The 16,239-nt window shown below is 42.2% G+C and overlaps 1 long non-coding RNA gene across 1 annotated transcript in view; it reads left to right on the forward strand.

Moving 5' to 3' along the window:
• Positions 1 to 11,860: 11,860 nt before the first annotated feature.
• LOC137095824 (uncharacterized) overlaps positions 11,861 to 16,239 on the forward strand; it is a 35,468-nt gene continuing 31,089 nt past the window's right edge. The window contains exon 1 of the long non-coding RNA XR_010908985.1: positions 11,861 to 12,014. This is a non-coding gene — a long non-coding RNA (uncharacterized lncRNA). The remainder of the gene's footprint in view (positions 12,015 to 16,239) is intronic.

Genomic DNA, 16,239 nt, shown 5'->3' on the forward strand with positions numbered 1-16,239 from the left:
ACTTCTGAAATGCTTAGTTTATCTCTCCTCCTTTTACTTCTCCCATTTGTCCTCAGCTTAGTTCAGTTGCTGCAAACTCAGTTCAAAGTACATTTCATTGACTCATTGGAGTGGGATGAAAATAGGGGTCAAAATCTTGCCCTTCTCTTCCCAGTAGGCTCAGGCAAAAGGAAACAGCTGCAACCCTATATGGCTTATGTGTTAATCACTAATTATTCATCATTTTTGCCATCTTGACTACACTCTCATGTCGCTTGGCCAAACATGTTCCAGCTCTCACCTTTGAAATTCTGGAGGGCAGGTAACTGAGGGCGCTTCCAGACAGCCTCATGATCTGGAACAAACAAGTGGGGCAAAAATTAGTGGTACCTGACAGGAAGTCCAAACACAGAGCTGTCAGTCCTGGTAAATGCTCCCCAGGCATCCTAACATGTTGTTTGTAGCGGATTTTAGAAATCTGTAAGATGGATAGGGGAGATCTACCAGAAGTTTACTTTTAATTTCTTTTAATTGATGTTCTGAAATGCGCTGGGCCTCATAAGTGCTGATGTGGATATCTGAATGTGCACAAAATCAGATTTCTTATTATTTCTCCTTACCCTCCTGTTGCCTTTACTTTTTCCCTCCTCAACCCCCTTTCTCTTTGGGATCACTTGCTTGTCATCTGCTGCCCATTGTGTAAATTCAAACTCCCTTTAATTTCATAAACATCAGGACAAAGAAATGGTTGCACAGAGTTCTTATGGGAATTGCTTTCTGATTGTGTTTCCATTTAGTCACCTTTATATCCATTTGTTTACAGCCCTCATGGGCTGTTTCAGGATTTTAAAATACAAACATGCACTGGAGCAGTCCACACCTGTGTAAAGGAAGTCAAATGCTTTCCTTGAGTGCAGGGATATACAGAGATGCAAATATGAACATTTTTGGGACAAAATCGGATTTTAGGGCACCTTTTAATACATATTTTTTGTCTGTTAATGTGATCCTCGGTGCATTTTAATCCTCTCTTTTATCCCATTTTCTTCCACATTTTAGGGCCTGTGTAGAATGGCCCAGACAAATGCAGCAGCATTGGAAGGCACCAAGTTGAATATGGGTGGTGGCCAACATTAAGAGCAGGCTTTGATTTCTTTTTTAAAAAAACTCTTGCTTTAATGAGATTCCCAAAACATCAATTCTCAAATTCATCTTAGAGAGCTAGCAGTAGGGCCCAAAGATGTCAACCAAAATACCGTTAAACTGCTGCCTTGTGGCACCCCCCCCCCAACTATTACCACATCAGAGGATGTTGGAACAAGTACAAGTGTTCCAAAAAGTAATATCCTAGCATAAAATTTCAGCACATCCAATGAAATATTAGCAATATTTTCTCTTCTTTGGATTGTTTTCCAGGTTATGAATGACTAGGATGGCTCTATTTTGTTCCAGAGATGGAAGGAATATGTGTTCTCTAAACTTGCTGCTGGGGAATGACACAAGAGCTTGTCTTGACCTGTCCTGTTTGTGGATTTCCATTAGACTCCTGTTTGGCCACCACTTAATGATAACACTAGAGAAAAATCCTTCTCTTGCACTAACTCACAGTTTATTACCTTAAAGCAGTATCCCACCATATGCCCCTTTTGCAGCATCAGATGACTGGCATAGTTGAAAGATGGAATGATTTTTGTATGCTGACAAGTTTCTGGTTTTCATTTCATTCCACAAATTTAGGCACAGCTTGTATTCAAGTCAATTCATGTTTGTTAGTCATAGGAAAATCCTCTTTTCCTGCAGTTAGTCTGAGGGCACCTCTATAGTGGCCATTTACCACAGGGGGCTTTTTGCCCCTTACCACACTAAGGCTCCTCTTCATCTATAGATCCAGATGTATTTCATCAGATGATGCAGGCCATGGTCCCACTCCATCAGTGGGAGAAGCGGCAAGGAAGCTGCTTGAAAGAAGCTTCCTCGCCACCACAGCGAGTCTCCTGTCTTTTGGCTAGCTCCGATGAAGCTATTTTAACACTTTCCCAATCTGATGGGGGAAGTGCCAATGCACCTTGCCCTGATTCTGCCACCCTTTCCTCATGTGACAGGGGAAGGAGGGAGGGTGTGAAGCTCGCCACAAGTCATTTGCTGGTGATTGCCAGCAAAACGGGATAGAAGAGAGGGAATGTGTGATGAGGTCCTTAATACAATTTCAAATTGGCATTGAAGGAAATGGTTTCACTGTGAGGATAATTACAAAGAAAATCTTGGAGCCTGTTTGAGGCCTGGATGGTGATTACGCAAACCACTAACACACATTAAGCTCTCCCCTTTATTGGAGTTTGTTGTCTGGCTGCCACCGCTTGAAGCTAGCTTCGAACTACATTAAATAATTACTGTAGATGGGGGCTGAGTTGGTTCTTCCTCCATTTCATCATTCTCCCTCTCTCTTCCCCTTGTTTGGAAAACACACATTAGCAGAGATTTTCAGCATGAACTATTACATAATCTTTAGTATTTTGAAGTAAACCTCCTAAACTATATGTATGTGTGTTTGTGTTCATGGGTGCTTAGTAGTATAGGACTGGGTGTTGCTTTCCTTCTTTTGCCAATTACTCTGTTTATGCAATCCACTGTTACCTTTCACATTTCCTCATAACAGTCACATAACATATTCCCTTGGTTCTGTACATTAATTACAACCTTTGTAAGGGGAAGCATATCTAACTTATTGCTTTTCACACAGAGATTTTTTTTATAGGAAAATGATATTTATGTATTATCATCAACATGACTATGTGGTGCAGATTCTTGAGGGCCCAAATACAACCAGTTATGGCAAATCTGAATTAGAGCTAGATCACATGATAATTTGGCTGCCCCAAAGCAGCACCCTACCTCCAGTCTGGTTATGGTTGTATTAAGAGCCAATTGTTACTTGAAAAATATATACATGAAATACAAAGTTCCATCTTGAACAAAATTCTGTTGTACAGATGTTTTGGGAAATAACAAAAAACTGAACATACTTGGCTTAAGAACAATACTAAGCTGATGATGGAGCTGGGACTATTAAAAACTGCCTCACTTTATTTGCTGTTTGTTTATTTGATTTTGGACAAATCAGGTATAAATTAAGACAGTCCTTAGGAAATCCTGTATGCTTTCTGCAATTGCTGTACTTTAAAATCATCACCTCGGGAGAAAATGTGTTTTCCATCAGTACAGATAAAAAAGGGTTTATTTCTGAGGCAGGAAGTGTCTACATTTTAAATGACTATGTTGAATAAAATGGATCGCAATTACTGTTACGTTCTGCTTCTGATCATGAGCCAAGTGAGAACGTTGTTTTTTAATGCTATAATCCTTTCTGGATTCAGTTCCAATGATGAGCAGAAGGTAGAAGAAATCTTTAATGTTTTAAACATAAATTAGAATGCAATATTCAGATATTGGAAGGCTTCCTATATCTTTAAGATGTATGGCAGATAATTAGATGGGTATGGTGAGAAAGTAGAAAGAGAGAATTAATGAGGACAGAAAAAGAAGGATAGAGGAGAAAAACAAGGTGTCAGAGAGGGAGAAGGCAGAAAAAGAGAAAATAAGGGAGTGAGGGCCTTTTTACACATGCATTAAACCACGAAAGGAAAGGGCTTAAAAGGAGTGGGGGTGGCTAAACAAAATTTAGCCAAAGTACGGGAGGAATCAGGAGGAATTGGGTTAAGGGCTGGAAAACATGCATTTTAAATGTGTCCTTTAAATGTGTTCAAGGCATCAAATTGTACCTTTGTTGTGAGATGCCCTGAGTCCCCTTGGGTGAGAAGGGTAGGATATAAATAAATTAAATAATTAATAAATAAACCAGATTCTTCCAGAGAAATTCCATATCTGTGTATCCCAGAGAACATGGAAAACACATGCTTTCCTTTCCTCTTCCTGTGTGGACTCTTCCAGAGCATGTGTGTTTCTTAAAAGCCCAAAATAGCTTTCAAACGGAGACACAGGTGGCTCAGGGAAGCAGAAGTGGAAAGCAAATACAACTCTCTCAAAATCTGTATGTTACACTTTGCAATGTTAAACAGAGCTTGAATTAACAATTGGAGAAAGACAGAGATCCAAGGGGTTTTAATTTTTTTTGAGAAACTCCAAGTTGCTTCTAGTGTGAGAGAATTGGCCATCTTCAAGGACGTTGCCTAGGGGATACCAGGATGTTTTTTTAATGTTTTACCATCCTTGTGGGAGGCTTCTCTCATATCCCTCCATGGGGAGCCGGAGCTGGCAGAGGGAGCTCATCCTCACTCTCCCCGGATTTGAACCTGTGACTTGTCGGTCTTCAGTCCTGCCGGCACAAGGGTTTAACCCACTGTGCCACCAGGGGCTCATTTTAAATGCTCCATTATGAGCTGGACCTTTTATGTGCATATGCACATCCCTAGAGTGATTTTTTTTAAAAAAACTTCCACCTGTACCCCATCTGCCTTCCATCGTAATCCACTTCAAAAAAACAGCTGTGAAGGTCAATGCAGCGGGATTGACAGGTTGTGTTTGGACTCCTATTGAGGTCCCGCATTTAAGAAACCCACTTCTTTGTCCCACGTTTTTATGCTGTCTGGAAGTGCCCTGAGTGTATGAGTGAAATAGATAAGCCATATTCAGGTGTTATCTCACTTTCTGCAACACAGGACTAGAAAAGCATATTGTCATTGTAAGTAGCATCCATAAAAATAGATATACCTATATTTACTCAAAACTAATGTATACCTCAAATTTTAAAACCATGAAACAAAAAAGTATTTGCTGGATAATGTAATGTGCAGCAGCAAAAGGTACACTCTTTGCAATTTGTCCAAAAAAAGGCGCGCATTACAGTTGATGCCTGCTTAGAATTACTTCTTTAAAAACAATTGTGTTAGAACACTAAAACTTTCAGCAAAGAAACCTTGGGGTGCATCTATGCTGTAGAATGAATCCACTTTAACCACCTTGGTTCAATGATATTGGGTCATGGGTGCTGTAGTTTCACAAGGCCTTGAACCTTCTCTGACAAAGAGTGTGTATGTCTTATCAAACTACAAATCCCAGAATTACATAGGATTGAGCTATGACAATTAAATTACAGATTTAAATAGAAGCTCCAAGTGCTCCTGAAGTAGCTTCCCCTATTGCTTTGGTTCAGTACTAAGCTTACCCTATTATACAAATCAAATGTGCACCCTGATTTTAGCAAGGCAATTTAGCAAAAAAAAAAAAAAAAAAGTGAATGTTAGATTTGAGTAAATACAGTATGACACTTTCTATATGAAGAACATGGCAACAGAGTGGAGTTGCAAATTGTTTTGCATCTGGTTGCTTTCAGTCCAGCAAATAATGTTAGAACAGGCAAATAATGCCTGCATAGGGCTAGTACCTGGGGTAGTTCATGCCTTATACCCTTTGCTAACCAGCCACATTTGTTATCTCCCCACTGATATGGAGGCAATCCTCAGAAATTTCCCATTGAGCTAATATTGACTTTAAGAACAAACAGCAAGGCCCCAGTGTTGTAGCCGGGGAAAGGGAGAGGGAAATGAAGGTATTAGCCCCCAAATAAGCATTCTATCTCCAAATGATATTTTCTGTCAGTGCCCCAATATCCATCATTGTAAAGAAATGACACACTGAAAACCATTCAATACCAAGAAGCTTTTCTATGGAACACCCTTCCTGTTGACATCAGACAGGCGCCCTCCCTTATGTCCTTCCGGAAGAGCCTGAAGACGTGGCTATTCGAGAAGGCCTTTAACTAAATGCTACAGTAACTGGAAATGACAACTGGAACGGAATGTAGACTACGAGATTGGTTATGATTCTATGACAAGACGAAGCGGATTATTTTAGTGTAATTAGATGATAGTGTACTAGTGATATGTTGTTTTTTGTTGTTGTAGTTTATTGTGAAATGTGTTTTTACATGTTGTACACCGCCGCGAGTCGCCCTAGGGCTGAGAGCGGCGGTTAACAAATGCAGCAAATAAATAAATAAATAAATAAATAAATATTTGCTGTGTTTTCATTCTTGTGGTAACCTTGGTAGCCTAAAGTGTATTTCTAAATGTTCAACTGATGTTTTAAGTTTCTGCAATGTCAGAGATTTGAGGACTGAAGGAAAATTTCATTGGGAAACAATGTCTTAATCTCTCCCATAGCTACTCTCCTGATGTCAGCCCTGCTTTAAAAACTAATCAACACAAATTTCATGGAATATCCAAGGGTTCTTCAAAAAGTTCCTGCACTTTAGAAAATTCTATTTCTTAAGAATTTTAGAAACAAATTACATCACTTTTCATAGTCACCTTCCTTTGCAGTGCATTTCCCCCAATTTTTAACAGCATCAGCAAGTTTTAAATGACATCAGTAAAAAATGTTTTTGATTGAGCACATAGCCACTGATGCACCACTGCTTTCACATCATTACATGAAAATTTTCTTCCCCTTAAAGCTTCTTTGGTCCAAAAAGATAGTGCTGAATCCTGACAATCAGCTGGGTGTTCCATAACCTCACATTTAAATTGTCTGAGGGTTTCCAATTTGTGGGCTGCAGGGCGGGGGTGGGAATTAACAACACAATTCCCTTTTTGACAGATTTTCTCTTCTTTTAGTACAGATTGCTCCTCTGCCAGTTGCTTAGAATCATAGAATCGTAGAGCTGGACGAGACCTCATGGGCCATCCAGTCCAACCTCCTGCCAAGAAGCAGGAATATGGCATTCAAAGAGCTTAGGCACTCCCCTGGCACACACTTTGCTGAACTTAAGGCTGTCATGAATCAGGGCAAATGCAGCTCCAACACTCACATTCAGCTTTCCTGGAACCTCTTCAGCTGTTACTCTTCTGTTTTCACAAATCAGTTCCAGGATTCTTTCTTCATTCCTCACAGTCGTGGATGTAGCTGGACATACAGGGTGCTCTGCATCCATCACACTAATTCATCCATTTTCAAACATTACAATCCACTCTGAGAACTCTACAAGAGAGAACTTAATCATCACATTGAGTGCACATGTGGAGATGACTTTGTGTTCCTGGCATACCTTTTGTCCACAAAAAGTGCATAACAGAACGCTGTTCCTCTTTGGTGCAATTTATAAGTTTTGTAGCCATCTTCACCACAGTGTGACAACTCTTATACTAAATTGCAGGGTCAGTTGGCTTGCCACAAGTCACATGGCACTGTCAGACATGACCAATTACTCCACACTCTCTCACAATTTCCAATGAAAATATAAATTCGCAGAGACTTCTTTCAGACCCCTCATATATAATTTCCTCTGGAACACCAGAAGGTGAAACCTTCACTTGGAAAAAAAGTCCTTCCTATAGTGATATTAAAACCATATAAAGTTTTGATAACTGTAAAGTGATGAGATGAAATGAATTAGAAATAATATGTGTAACATTCACAGGGTTGTAAACATTCATTGCAAAATGGTGGATTTATCTAATCAGCATATTTGCAATAAAACACAAGATGTATTATTCAAGCAATAGATACGCTCTCATTTGACAGTCCTCAAAATAGCTTGCAAACTGATTCAATTAAAAGAAGAATATTAAAAGAAGAAAAAAGAATGCAAGCAGACCCTAAAGACTCTAAATGTAATTACAAAGATAAAAGATCACAAGCTGGGAGCTTAAAGGTCCAAAAGCCTGGAGTCTAATGGTAGCAGCTTGAACATGTTTAGAGAGAGAGACTATTTAGTGGTATTCTCTCTTTCTGGAATGGTCTCCCTGTGTGGCCTGAAAAACAGAATCTGTACATAGTTTGAAATATCCCCTGAAAGCACGCTTCTTTTTACATAGACTTCCAGCTGATAATAAACAAATTGTTTTCTGTGTTAGTTCTGGAATGTATATAATAGACTTTTGGCATCTAGTGGGTTTGTTCCAAGGCTCACTGTGGCTACCAAAAAGTGTACATGCTCAAGTCTCATTGAATACAATGGCATAGTAAAATGATTTCTCTTGGATAGCAAAATCAAGATTTACTTTTTAGATTTGATTTTTTTCTTTTTAAAAATATCTTATTGAGAAAAAGAAAAAGTGATGTAACATCCAAATCAATGTCAAGTGCACTAATTTTGTCACTACATAAAAGGAGAGATACATTCTTGGACAGAAAAAGTGAAAATATGAAAAGGTGAAATAAAAGAGAGAAAAAAGAAAAAGAAAAAAAGGTGGGACGACGGTATATACATGGAATAAATACTTTGACTTCCTATCAATATGTGGATATTTAAATCAGAGGATGTAGAATCTGTGAATACAGAAGGTTGACTATCTTAATATCGGTTTTCAATTGACTTTATCATTGTATTGCAAGCTACTTAGTTCATGTGGAGTTTGTTCATTAGGCCATTTAGACAACTTATCTATCCTGACTAGTAGTTTTTCTCAGTTTGTCAAGCGTCTATTTACCAAACATTCCTTTCACTTAAGGTTGTAGAGATAGAACCTGCCGTTTTCTGGTCACAAAGTAGAAACTTATCATTGAGTCATGATATGCTGAAAGGACATCACTGTTGAGAGGCAGAAAATAAAGAGCACTGTGATATGCAACCAGTGATTTTTAACCCAGAATCAGGAATGTTAGGGTCATTATTATGCATGATCTTTTAAAAAGATCCACTGAAGATATAATGATTCTTATTTCCTCATCTTCATTGCTTATTGTAGGATGAAATTACTATAGCGGTCATGTGATGGTTTTACATTTAAATTGCCCTTTGCTATATTAATAGTAATGATGGGTCTTTCCCCAGAAACTCTTTCTTCCCAAAAGATCTCTGTCACGTAAAATGCCTACGCAGGTTGAATGTCAGCTGAATCCATGATGTTGCTTTTTATGACATGCAGCGTCATGTTTGCACTGGAGAAGTAAACACCACCTCCAGATATTCAGCTTCTGAAACCATGGCAATGCAAACATACATAAAACCTTATTTACAAGTGAGAAGGGTTCAGAGTACACTGCCATATAATACAGATTATCAAAGCAAATTATCCACATTATCTGTTTTGAACTGGGTTATATGAGTCTACACTGTCATATAATTTAGTTCAAAGCAGGTAATCTGGATTTTATATGGCAGTGTAGAAGGGGCCCAAGACATTCAAGCACAAATATTCTAGAATCAATCTGCACACCAAGTGAATGTCCTTCTCCAATTTGGAAGCTGCAGTTGAGTATCCCTACCACCATCTGGTTATCAAACCATAATGGCACTTGCTTGTTAGGAAGTTCTTCCTTTCATATAATGACTGCCACAAATATGGGGAACAATTCAAATAAAATAGGTTTTGGCAGATCCCTGAGGTTGCCCAACTAGCAGGGCAACACAGGGCACACTTGAAGAGTACCCTGAAGCTGAGACTCCCAGCTATACCTAACTGAATGTGAAGTACTAGGATTACATATAATGAGTTCTGGCATAGCAAAAACTTCTTGTAAATGTGAAGAAGTTCCATTCAAACGAGAAGCTCAGCCATACTGCCCTTAGATATATGTATGTCATGCTGCGAGGCTTTGGTGCTAGCTGATGCATTGGTCAGATTGACACATGTTCTTCCTGGGGAAGAGGACCCTACAAGCAAAACTGAAGTGCCTGAGGCACACTTGTAGCTCCCTCACTGTGTGCTATTTTTGCAGACAATGTCTGTTTAACGAAATCATTAAATACCACCAGTTATATTTCAGGTAAACACCCTTGATTGAATCCAGCTGTATGCCTAAATATATCAACCTTGTAGAAGGGCCTTCAGTTTTGTCTTGAACCAACAGGATCCCAAACTTTTTCAGCAACCTTTGAAAAAGCCTGCAGGAACTTGCAACATTTACTTTTACCATTGGGCAGATGAATAAAAAAATAATTGCAGTAATGAGTCATTAACTGCAAGTCCATTCAAACCTTGAGGGCCCATTTAAGAAGTATACTAAATGTTTCAGATGCAGGACAAGTGATCGCGTACTTCATAGGCATGCACTTGCCCACACACCAAGCCATTCTGAATTGAAGCCCTAAAAGACAAAAAATCCTCCACGTTACCAGCATGAGCTTGAACACTGACTGAGGGCCCGTCTACACAGACAAAAACTCTGAATTCACATTGCAGCTGCCTTGATCCTGACATGTTATGTATGGCCCCTTTACCTGTGAAAATGTTCTTTTAGGCGTTAATGTGATACACCAAAACTCACTTCTTGCTCTGCAGTTTCCAGAAAAAAAAAATAGTCTGTTACTTGCTCATAAGCTAGATCCGTCTGGCTTTGGGGGAAAGGGGAAGACTGAATGCTGGGTGGCAAGTGTTGCCATTTTGTGCCCCAATTGTCTCATCTCCTGCCAGCAATGGCAAATCTTAACTCCAATTCCTACCTCCCACAACCACATTTGAAAACCCAATCAAGCTCATCATCCTACTGTTTTTGTTCCTCTGATCTCATTTGTGTCATCTCTTGCCAAGAGTGCTAAGGTTTAATTCCAGCTTCCACCTTCCATAGCTACATTCCCAAGACCAGTTCAGCTCCCCACGCTTTCTGTGTCAGAGAAGGAGACACCAAAGCAGTGCTGATCTGGATTTGGAGTTTGGTCACCAATATGAATTCAGTATGGAGTATTATGGGTAGGTGTGCTAACATGGTGAATCTGGGACAGCTTTGTGACTGATAAATCTTAATTGCAGCTGGATAGTGTAGATAGGAACTGACTATCATGCTTAGCCATAAGAGCACCCAGTCTGCAAGATCTGATCAGAGTAGCACACTGAGCAAAATTCAGAGGAAATTGTATCATGAAGTGCTGTTTCCATTGGACAGGAGATGTGAATGAGCCTGAAGTCTTCATAACATCTAGAGGTGAGATTCTCAGATTTGCCAGAGGGGGCTCCCTGAACGAGCCAATAATTCTGCCTTGCTGATCGTAGCAGCCACCATCTCCTGCCTTTCACGCACCAACATGAGATAACTAGAATCCATGGGTATCCTGGGGCCCATGAAGAAAATATGGAAATCCTTAGACCAGTGTTCCTCAACCTTCCTAATGCCACGATCCCTTAATACAGTTCCTCATGTTGTAGTGACCCCTAACCATAAAATTATTTCTGTTGCTACTTCATAACTGTAATTTTGCTACAGTTATGAATTGTAATGTAAATATCTGATATGCAGGATGTAATTTCATTCACTGGACCAAATTTGGCACAAATACCTGATATGCCAAAATCTGAATACTGGTGGTGTTTTCGGGGGGGGGGGGGGGAGATTGATTTTATCATTTGGGAGCTGTAGTTGCTGGGATTTATAGTTAACTTCCAATCAAAGAGCATTCTGAACTCCACCAACAATGGAATTGAACCAAACCTGGCACTCAGAACTCCCATGACCAACAGAAAATACTGGGTTTGGTGGGCATTGACCTTGAGTTTGGGAGTTGTAGTTCACTTAGATCCAGAGAGCACTGAGGACTCAAATACTCAATGTGCCAAATGTGAACACTGGTGGAGTTTGGGGAAAATAGACTTTGACATCTGGAAGTTGTAGTTGCTGGGATTTATAATTCACCTACAACCAAAGAATATTCTGAACCCCACCAATGATAGAATTGGGCCAAACTTCCCACACAGAACCCCCATGCCTTGAAGGGATTTGTTTGTGCAAGCCTCCCTCCAGCCTCTCATGTTCTCTCGTCCGCACATGTACACCACATTGCCATGTGCCGAGCATGTCTGCTCTCCCCTCCCTGCTTGGAATCTCAGAAGCAGCCCTCCCCTTGACTGAGAGGTCAGCCAATCATAGCGAAGGAGGGCTTTTAGTGGAAGGATTTGCCATCTATTTCCAAAAAGGAAGAGGACAGGCGGAGAGATCTTCAGCTTTCTCTGTCAAAGGGGTTCCTAAGACCCTAGGGGTCCTGACCCCTAGGTTGTTAACTACTGCCTTAGACAAAGTTTTGTACAGTCACTCTGTTTGGGTGGCTCTCCAGGAGAAGGAGGAATACAGTTGCTGAGACTGAGGTAGGTGCCAGCCTTTACCCATAACCTACTTCTAAACTTTTACTTTCATGGGGCATAGCTCAGGGCACAACTGTGCTGTCTATGCTATACAATACAATAGTAGACTTTCTCTAATATGTTTTGATGAATTAATAGTTTTAACTTTTATTTGTGAACTGTCTTAAACATTTCTTTTTGTTGGGTGGTATAGAAATCATATGAATGAACAAAAGATTAAAAACAAACAAATGGAATTTAAGAATAGAGGAGTCATAGAGCTTTCCTTGCTAAATCATTTGTTGTTGCTTTAGCCAGTGATGGGAAAGGCATGGCTGAACTTACAGCTCCTTCCCACCGGATTGGAATGTTACCATTTGTCTACCAACCCCCGAAGTAAAACGCGAGAATAAACGACACAACACCAATATTTGGATTGAAATTGGGCAACTTTTATTTAATGTTACCTATTTAACTTCTTAACTAACTTAAGGGTGCCAGGAACTGGTGAAAAACTAACCCAGGTAGCCACGCTACCCGCCAATGATAATTTCCGGGCGAAGCACCTGGGTTATCTGGTCTTAAAACCAGACACCATGAAGGGAAATGAATGAGGAGTCTGTTTTCCCAGCTTTCGCCTCCCGACTCATCTCATTCAAGGCCATTTAACAACACTTCACCCTTTAACGGAGGTGAATGTTCAACTTAATGACCTGTCACCCCTTAAAGGGGTGCCCTAGGTGCACACCGACTAACAGGAATTTCCCTAACTATTTATGCCTAACCTATTTAGCAAATACCGCACCGCTCTGTCTAGCCCCTAAACAGTATAGGGTAGGCAAAAAACCCCCCCCCCTTAAAAATCAAGAAGGGGGAAAAAATTCCTACCCGGTTCCGCAGGCAACCGCAAATTATACTGTTAATGGGCGGGAGTGGTGGGCCAGCTTCCAAGCGCGGAATGCGCCTGTTGGGCTCACGCCTGCATAGCAGGCCACGCCCTCTGCATCCTGGAGGGATCACGTGACCCCTCCCTCCCTCGTGGGAGGCAGACAAACTGTTTTCTTCTCTCCCCACTGCTTGGGGAGAGGAAAACTATTGTCTACCACCCCCCGAAGTAAAACGCGAGAATAAACGACACAACACCAATATTTGGATTGAAATTGGGCAACTTTTATTTAATGTTACCTATTTAACTTCTTAACTAACTTAAGGGTGCCAGGAACTGGTGAAAAACTAACCCAGGTAGCCACGCTACCCGCCAATGATAATTTCCGGGCGAAGCACCTGGGTTATCTGGTCTTAAAACCAGACACCATGAAGGGAAATGAATGAGGAGTCTGTTTTCCCAGCTTTCGCCTCCCGACTCATCTCATTCAAGGCCATTTAACAACACTTCACCCTTTAACGGAGGTGAATGTTCAACTTAATGACCTGTCACCCCTTAAAGGGGTGCCCTAGGTGCACACCGACTAACAGGAATTTCCCTAACTATTTATGCCACGGATTGGGGTCAAATGTCTATTTCGACCCCATCCCCCACCAATTCCTCCAACACCCTCTGGATACCTTCTCGCAAATTCAACAGAAACTGTTGGTTGCCCACTTCAGAAAGGTGCACCCCGTCAGCACGGTATAGCGATTCGTCATCACGTATGATGCCTGGGTGCTCAATGTAATGACCCCTCTGATGGATCATGAAAACACGCATGGCCCGGTTCACCCGCTTTCTGGCTTTTTCCAGCCTACGCACGTCGCCTCCACCTAGCCATCTACGACGTGGTATAATAGCAGACCACACGACGTGTGCCCGGGGCCATGTCCGCCAAATCTTTCTAATGTCAGCCCGCGCTTGCACAAAGAGGGCTTTGCCTGTTAAAAGGCCCAAATCGTTTCCACCGAGGTGGATAACCAAAACATCAGGAGGGGGCCCGCTCCTGGCACTAAACAACAAGGGGCACAAACCGTCCCAACGAAGGCCTCTTACGCCTCTCCATTCCACGGTTGCAGTAGCCGCGAGGTTCAAGTGCTGGCCAAAGGCAGTCCTCTGGGCCTCTCTCCTTGCCCAGAACACATAACTGTGTCCGCAAACCAGGACCTTTCTTCTATGAACCAGCCCTACTCGACCTGCAACGATAACAACAAGTTATGAGGAAACTACCCGTATGTAGCCTTTAAAAGCACCAGATTTCCATCTGCCCAGGGCCTTTATTTCCTCACTCTTGTATCCCATCACTGCTGCTGCGGAGGCTGCTCCAATCCTAAATGAGTGGGTCCCAAACTTAAGGTGACCCAAACCCAGAAGGTCAAGGGCCTTGGCTGTGATCGCCCAAAACTGAAACTTTGTCAACGGTTTTCCATCCTGGTGACAAAACAAGTAACCTCCGCCATCGCCCCGAAGTGCCGTGAAACGCGTCATGGCCAACACGGGGCAGAGATCGTCCTCCCCGCATTTCAGGAGCCTGAGCACCTGGCCTTTCGAGCCCTGGTCAGTCTTGGAAGATCTAATTCTGATTTCCATAGACTCTTGAAAAATCTTGACATCTGAAGCTAAGAGCGCGCGGTGTGAGGTATCTTTTTTGGATAACGCCACCAATTCGCTCACCCGAAGAGCTGCAAAAAATGCAGTCAACGCCGCCGCATGGAATAAAAGCTGCTCATAGTGTGTTGTGCACAAACTGGGCCAAAGTTGTTTAAGACCCCTCAGAATTACCGGCGTGAAGGGCTGTCGCTCATCCCTGGGATGCCCGCGCTGTCTGGCCCATCCGGTTAAAATTTTTTGCAGGCGAAAGTCGTCGGTGCTGTCGCAAATCCCCTGGGCCTTAAACCAGTATGCAAGCGCCGACAACTTCGATCTAATAGATTGTGCTGCCAAGCCCCTCCTCTTGTGATATACACAAAATTGGGTCAACTGATCATAAGGTACCGGCATGATTTCAGGTAAGTTGTAATGCTTTCTAAAATCTAAAAACTCCTGTATCGCCCTGGCATATGATTTTCGCGAACTAGGGGCTAGCGCCAAATTCATACCTAATGCCGCTTCGTCACTCCAGCCTTCCAGAGATGGTCTGGCATGTGTTCCGGGAAGGCGTCCGCGGCGGGTGCCAGCAGTCTGAACCGCTCCATCTGCATACGAGACAGAGCGTCAGCCAAGGCGTTGTTAAGCCCCGCGACATGGAATGCGCGAAACAAGACATTAAATTTAAGACATTGCAGCACAAATGGCCGAACAGCGCCCATAACCCTACGTGATTTGGATGTGAGTGTGTTGATAACTTGTACTGTGGCCATGTTATCGCACCAGAAGTGGACCGTGGAATTGGCAAACCTATCCGCCCAAAGGTAGACCGCTACCAAAATGGGAAAAAATTCCAAAAAGGTCAGATCAGATGTAATGCCTAGAGTGTGCCACTCCTCGGGCCACTTCTGAGCGCACCAGCGTCCTTCAAAATAAACTCCGAATCCAATTGCGCCCGATGCATCTGAGGCGACTTGTAAGGCGTTATGTATCAGCAACTCCTGGCGCCAGAAGGAAACTCCGTTAAAGCGGCGCAGGAATTGCAGCCAGATGTCCAAATCTGCCTTTATTTCTAACGTCAGCCTGATGCGATGGTGGGGCAATGCTATGCCAGAGATGGCGTCGCACAGCCTCCGAAGGAAAGCCCGCCCTGGTGCAACAACTTTACAAGCGAAATTTAAATGACCAATTATTTGTTGGAATTCTCTGAGGGTGGCTTTTCGCTGTAACACAAATTGTTCTATTTTGTCGATTAAAGCTATCACTTTTTCGACAGGCAACCTGGAAAACTGGTTAACAGTGTCCAGTTCTATTCCTAGAAATGTCAACGCTGTGAGGGGACCCTCAGTCTTTTCTTCCGCTAAAGGCACACCCAAGGAGTGCGCTAACTGCTGAAAGGCGTGTAGTAGGGTGAGGCAGTCACCTGAATTGCCTTCCCCTACAAAAAGAAAGTCGTCCAAATAATGTACGACACCTCTAAGGCCCGATTTTGTTTTTACTGCCCATTCAAGAAACGTACTGAACGCTTCAAAGGTTGCGCAGGACACCGCGCACCCCATGGGCAGCGCCCTATCGAAGTAGAACGAACCTTGAAACTGAAAGCCCAACAATTCAAAGTCAGCCGGATGTACTGGGAGCAGCCTAAATGCCGATTTAATATCGCATTTGGCTAACTCAGCTCCCGGCCCGTAACGCCGCACCAGTTGTACGGCTGCATCAAATGAAGTGTAGCTA

Source organism: Anolis sagrei, chromosome 1, assembly GCF_037176765.1.
Source record: "Anolis sagrei isolate rAnoSag1 chromosome 1, rAnoSag1.mat, whole genome shotgun sequence".
Classification (NCBI taxonomy): domain Eukaryota; kingdom Metazoa; phylum Chordata; class Lepidosauria; order Squamata; family Dactyloidae; genus Anolis; species Anolis sagrei.